Raw genomic sequence first — 7500 nt, 5'->3', positions numbered from 1 at the left:
TTTTTAATAAATCCTAATAACCACAGAGAATAGATTCATATCTGCTGCTGTACTCACTCAATAGCTCTAATGTCTAATCTTGATGTATTTCATGCCCCTGTAAAGCACTTTGAATGGCCTTGTGTCTGAATTGTGCTATATAAATAAACTTGCCTTTAATAAATTTAGATTAATAATCAAAACAGTGTATTTCTCATTGTGGTAGGGATACATGACCATTTAGGGATTTTCAATTTAATAAGGTACACAACATCAAGTGATTATGAGTTGCTTCCATATTAGATGCTGTTGATGCTCTAACATCAAATATAAACAACAGTGACATCTAGTGGATAGAAGAAAACCACACAACACTGAATCACTAGTATTACTGGCTTCATTGTTGCTTCAACTTTTAAACATTATTCAAACACTATTTGTTGTAATGCAACTAATACAAGACAGTAAATGCTACAGGTACAAATATTACCACTACTTCTATTGGCCCTGATAGAAACCTGAGGCTCTCAGACACAACATCATGGGGTGGTAGGATGGCCTAGAGCAGGGCTATTCAATTAGTTTTGAATGGGGGCCGGTTGGTGGAAATGATCCAAAATGAGGGGCCAGAAAAAAATGCCTAAAATTGATGAGCATCACATCAATAGCTACATATACTGTAACACTACAACGACATAGGAGTGCATATATTGTCTTTATTTTATCAAATAGAGTTCAACAACTTATCAAAAAAAATCCCTATTTGATTAACATAGGCTGCCTGTTGTTTAAGTGTTTAACAATCTTATCAGTTCAGGAAAACACAACAGGTTAACTCTTCAACAGCTTATCAAAATACATAGTTATTGGTTTACTCAAGAGTGCAACAGTTTATCAAAATACATAGAAATACATGTACTCTAAGTGCAACAGCTTATCAAAATACAGGTAGGCCTAGGTTTACTAAGAGTGCAACAGCTTATCAACATACAGGTAGGCCTAGGTTTACTAAGAGTGCAACAGCTTATCAAAATACAGGTAGGCCTAGGTTTACTAAGAGTGCAACAGCTTATCAAAATACAGGTAGGTCTAGGTTTACTAAGAGTGCAACAGCTTATCAAAATACAGGTAGGATAGGTTTACTAAGAGTGCAACAGCTTATCAAAATACAGGTAGGCCTGGGTTTACTAAGAGTGCAACAGCTTATCAAAATACAGGTAGGCCTAGGTTTACTAAGGGTGCAACAGCTTATCAAAATACAGGTAGGCCTGGGTTTACTAAGAGTGCAACAGCTTATCAAAAAACATAGAAATAAATGTAGGCTACTCTAAGTGCAACAGCTTACAATGTTACCCCCAGAAAATGTCTTAGTCAAGGGGTCACTGTCCAGGGTCATGGGAGGCGCGGCCCAAAGTGCCGCGGCGAAAATGTTGCCTGTATTTTGCTCAAAGATGCCAATGCACAGTACAGAAATAAACAACTGCATATTTGAATACAAAAAAGACAACAGACACTGACTTCACAGTTGTGCAATTTTGTTTGCTATGTGGAGGTACACATTTTGTGCAAACATGCAGACAGTACAAAGCAAAGAAAACTTCTACTGGTGCAATATTATGCAGACACACTAAATACAAATAATGGACCATACACTTAACATGTGTATGCACATCAAAGTGCAAATTCAACTTTTTAAAGTTCCTTTTTGGATGAGGGACTGTTGTGCGATTATTGTGGACAATAGGCCTACTGTGATGCGATAGCCTACACTTCATTAATGGTTATTTTGAGCCTACTTGCTTGATTTATTTTTAAATACAGAGGTTATTGGTCGTTTTGGAACATAAAGCAGCATTGAAAATTCATAAAATAAATCTTGTTGGCCTACACTAGCATGCTGTTTTACAAATAACTCAATAGTTGAAATAATAAATACATTGTGTTTTCCCCTTAAAATGACTAAATGCATTTCAAAGACAGTAACAGTGTGGCACTTCTGTAAACTTACTGAAACTTGGCTGGGCCATCGGGCCGCCTATTGAGTAGCCCTGGCCTAGAGGAAAGGGGGCCAACTAGTAACCATAAGGTCGCTGGTTAGATCCCTGGCACCGGACAGGAGGGTGTTAGTAGTAAAAGTAGTGGTGGCTGCTATTACATCTACGGTGCCCACAATCTCTACCATTGTGTCCTTGAGCAAGACACTTAACCCCAAACTGCTCCAGGCGTGCCGTAATGGCTGACCCTGCCCTCCAACCCCCTCCAAAGGTTGGTGACTTGAGAGGGGATATGCAAAGAATGAATGTTGATTTACCTTAAGCAAATTGACAAATAAAGAAACTTAACTTCATCAGAAGGCACTAACAGCACTAGTAGAAACTGCTGTGGTAGTGACAGTAGCAGTTCAGTCTGAAGCAGTGTGTTGCTGCAGACACTAGAGGGCAGCATCGTAAAGGTTTTATTCTTCACAGCAGCACAGAACAGATTCAAGAACTGTCATAGAAACTGGAGAATGAGTTGATGGTTTATGACTTGGAAAGTTAAAAAAAATTGTTTATAATAGTTCATATAACTGTTTTGTAATACTATTTAAAATTTGAAATAAATAGCACAGAGTTAATATGTGTTTAGTTCAGCCAGGAAATGTGGTTGTGTCCTGAGAACAGTTGAACATGCAGAAACAGGAGCAAGGTTTCTTATAATAACATAACAATAAAGATACTTTTTTTATTTATATTTTATGTATTTTTTTATTTTTATATTTATTATATTTATTTCTTATTCATAATTTAGCATGTAAGTAAACTGTTAAATGCTTTATCGAAAATGTATGAGTAATGATTAGGTTTTTATTTGTGACTATAGTCCCCTGGTGGTTTGGTTACAAGTTCTAACCACTACTCCACGATCGCCCCTGGTTTGTGGTTTTTAACTTTGACAGTTTTAGTTGAGCGCCGACTTTAATTGTTTTGTCTTCAGTTTTGCCTTTTATAGAAGACAGAAATTGAAGACATTTTGGACATCTGAACATTGATTTGTTCTATGCACTACTCAGTGCTTGTATCGGACTATAATCCCCAAGTGGTTTAGGTGTATAAATGTTTTTCCATTATCTGAGCAGCAGAACGCAGCACTGAGATCCAGTTAAACTAATACTATACTTTTGCCACTGTCTGTGTTTAAGTGGATGTCAATGAGGACCTTAACAAGAGCAGTCTCAGTGCTGTGGGGTGGTCGAAATGTAAAGGGACATTTAAAGGTTAAAATCACAATCAGGAGTTTTATTGAGTTGTATTTTTGGATTTACATTACGACCTGAACTTCTCATTAAATCTGTTCAGAGAAATTTAGATATTTAAGAAGAAATCACAAGCTGTAAGACGTAATCATCTCAATTAAAACAAAACAAAGGCCTGACATATTTCACATTATTTTTCAAATGAAATTTTCCATGATATTCAAATGTTTTTAGACACATCTGTACATATGATGAATTGCATGTGTAAAGTAACTGCATATAAAACTAAACAGAAAAACTATTATTCCTGTCTCTCTTTAAAACCTCAACCTCAGCAGAAAACCACAGAGCAGCTTCCTCTGAGCTGTCAATCACCACTAGCAGCAGCAGCAGCAGCAGTCTTATCTGTCCGCCCCAGGGGCTGATGGGAGATCTGAGGACCCGTTAGAAACCACGTGGCCCTCGTCTCGTCTCACAGCTCGTCCTGGTTTGGCCTCGGCTGCGTCAGAGCGCCACTTCTCCCCAGGTTCACCAGAGGAAACTCCACTGCACAAAATGCTTTTCCTCCAAGCTGCTGCTCTGTGCTGTCTGTGTTCAGGTGAGGGTTTCCAGCCAATCAGGAGCCAGCACACTCAACCTTAAACAAAACACTGTCACACTGACCTCCATCTATCTGTCCCACTGTTTCATTCATACTTATTTACTTCTTATTCTTATATTGTTTGATTTGTATTGTTGGCTTCACCTTGTGGCATAAAGCACATATTCTTTACACTTATATATCTTCTAAGTGTGGTTTTATTTAGCACATATTCCTTAGTTTTTTTTTCTACGTGTTTTTTATTCTAAATTGGACCAAACTGTAACAAACTGAATTTACAGCCGAGATCAATAAAGTATTTCTGATTCTGATTCTGTTTCTCTACAGCGCTGGTTACCATGGCAGCAGAACTGATTCAGGACGACTTCACAGTGACCAGGAGAGTTGGTGAAACAGTCTCCATCAGCTGTAGAGGCTTGGACCAGTGTTATAGGAATTATGTATGGTGGTACCAGAAGAAAGACACAGAAACATTCAGAGTGATTCTGCGTATTGACAGGAGGGATGGTGAAGTCAATTCAGACTACAATCATCCTCAGAAAGATGATTTCTCAGCTGTGGGGAACCAGAGCCGCGTTGAGTTAAAGATCCAGAAAGCTAAACTCCTCCATTCAGCCTCCTACTACTGCACCTGTGTGAGGAGAGATCCCCACAGTGAGAAATGATCCCTGCAGCCTGTACAAAAACCAACAGACGTCAAACAGTGTGAGTGACAGGAAGAGAGCAGTGAACCACAGACCAGGTTCACAGGTTTCACCTCACAGTCACAAACACTCTGAGCTGAGGGATTTAGTTCAGCTTCTATTTATTGATATTTTGAACATATTTTCCAGCAGGTTTGTAGTTGTTCAACACAGTGAAGACAAAGGAGGAAATACAAGCACAAATGAGGCTAAAATAATAATCATAATTCATTTTTCATAATTCAAAAAGTGTTGTGTATCATAATGGTCTTGATGAATACAGTATATAGTCTGTTTTGTTCTGCTGCTTGAAAACAGTCTTTTTCTGCTCTGAAGGAAAACACTTCTAGAAGCACTTTTTGTTTTCACCACATCATTTCACTTAAATATATTTAAGACTAATGTTGGACACATGTCAGCTCAGGACTTTACCCAACAGCAGGTTATTAGGACGCTGAGTTTGTTCCCAGAACTCCGTACATCATGGGCCATTATAGCTGTCAATCAAGAGTAATTAAGGGTGCTGTTTACATAAGTGTAATTAATATAGGGAATCCAAACATAAATGTAAGTAAACAAGTTGGGTTAGAGAACCTAGGGCCCTGCCCTCTATATTATTGGGGAAAAAGGGGCTACATTACGCTATAAACGTAGAACAAAGGATATTTCAGCCCCTATTTTGCAATATAATATCCAACAAACACTTGACAAAATAAACTAAATAAACATCAGATAAACATCATGCAGCTGTAACATGATCCTGGCTCATAACTTGGACTGGTTCACCTCAGCTGACACATTCAGCAGCAGACAGGTTTTTGTATCAGTGGTTTTCACTGTGGGAAGGAACAGGACGCTTGTACTTCATCTTTGTCTCTGGAACTAAACTGTATGTAACAGGTAAGAATAAACATTTATTTTATTATTTATTATGAACAAGTTGTTTTTATTCAGTTTCTGCTGCTTCAGGCTTTACATGTTAGGTTTGTCATAATTAGTAGAGAGTAAAAAAGGTTCATAATTCCTGAAAAGATTTTAAATCATACTGCACAACTGAAGTTATTCTTTATCTCTGCATGAAATGAAATTGACTCTTAGTGAAATACTTTGATATTTCCAACATTACAAAGATATAGTATTTGATCCTCTCAGTCATTCAGCACCATCTCTAGGAAATGTAAGATATTAAACATAATTTAACATGTAAGTAAATGTATTTCGATAAGAACATGACTTTGAATATGTTGCAAATACAAATCTGTATAACGTATTTTTAGATTGTTACATTTATACTCACACATATACCACATAATGTAAACCATTTAACAGTATGTGGACCTCTCAGACATTCAGCACCATGTCGTTTTTTGAGAAAAAAAATTACGATATTAAACATCATGTCACTAAATGTATTTGGACAAGAACATAACTTTAAATATGTTGCATGAGACAAATGTGCTTTCATTATTTTTGAATGGTCAGTTTTATCTTTATCTAATAGGATTTTACAATGAACACAATTAATGCACAGTAATTGTGTTATTTCTGTGTTTGATATAGGATGATATGTAATGGCAATCAGACATATATAAACATATTTAATATAAACATAAATACGATATGATGTATTATATTTTATTATATAACATGTATAAATACATGTATTACCTCGACATCATTGCAAATGAGGCTCACCCCTCAATTGATCTCTGGAGTATAAAAAAGGTTAAATGAAATGAAATGAAATGTATCTAGATGTACTGTATATGACTTCTGTCAAATGTGGAAAGTTTAATGAAAGATCTAAAATTGTTACAAATTGATTGATCAAATGATGTGTTATCAAAATGAACAAGTAAAGAATTTAGCAATTAATGTTACACACAGTATTAATCAAAATAGTTTTCTACGTAAAGGTAAATTATCATTTATATTTGATGACGTTGAATTAAAAATATCTTACATTTTTAATATTTAACACACACATATACACTTCTAAATGTATCATTGTCATTTCTGTATTTAAGTTCAAATTGTTGGAACAAAGTTGTGAAATAAGTTATGTATTGATTTGTGTTCATAGAGTAAAGTTTATGGTGGTAAGTTATATATAATTAAATAAGTAATATAACATGTCATGAATATTTAAATTATTAAAATGACAAAAGCATTCTGTGTGAAGATAAACAATGTAAACAATATTAATGGGTCACACTAAAAGGGTTTATAACATTGTTAATTATTCTGGTAACTGTCAATGCTTAGTTATTAATGGTTAGTCAATGATTGGTTAAGCATTAACTATGCTTAGTTAACTAATGCTTTGTTAAGCATTAAGTAACAGTTATTTAATGTACCCTTATCGTAAAGTTTTTACTGGACAACCAGAAGTAGAAGGCCAATCCAAGGCCCGTGGTACAACTGGGCTCCTCGAATGCAGCCTATTAAGACTGTGTGTTAATCTGCGGATGGTGGCTGTTGACGCATTAATGCACACCTTAAGCCCCTATCTCACTGGGCTGCGACTGTTTGCGACAAGTTGGAGACTGCATTCGAAAGGGAGTCTCTAAACTGTCTCCAAACGTTCGCGGAGGTCTCAATTTCCTCGCATGAGTCGCAGAGCCGCGCAGTCCTGTCGCATGAATTTTGAACATGTTCAAAAAAAGTGTGCGACAAATCTAGTCTCAAAATAGTCTCATAGTGGTCGCATGTGTCTCAAACGCGTTGCAAACCCTTCTCAATTTAGTTTCCGCGAGTCAGAAAGTGCGAGCAATGTCAGACAACTTTGCGAGGGTTTGGCGATATATGAAACTAAATTGTGACTGATTTGAGACAAAAATGAGACTGACATTCCGTTCGTGCGACGCTCGCCAGACGTTCGCGAGACATAAATGCGACCTCCTGGCAAGTGTTGGCCAGGACATTCGTAAACGTGTTGTGAGGAACCAACTCAGTGAGACTGCAAGTGAAAATTGTCGCTAATTAGCATATGTTTACGCAAT

Source organism: Ammodytes marinus, assembly GCF_949987685.1.
Source record: "Ammodytes marinus genome assembly, chromosome: 9".
NCBI lineage: Eukaryota > Metazoa > Chordata > Actinopteri > Uranoscopiformes > Ammodytidae > Ammodytes > Ammodytes marinus.
This window is presented reverse-complemented; position numbering follows the sequence as displayed.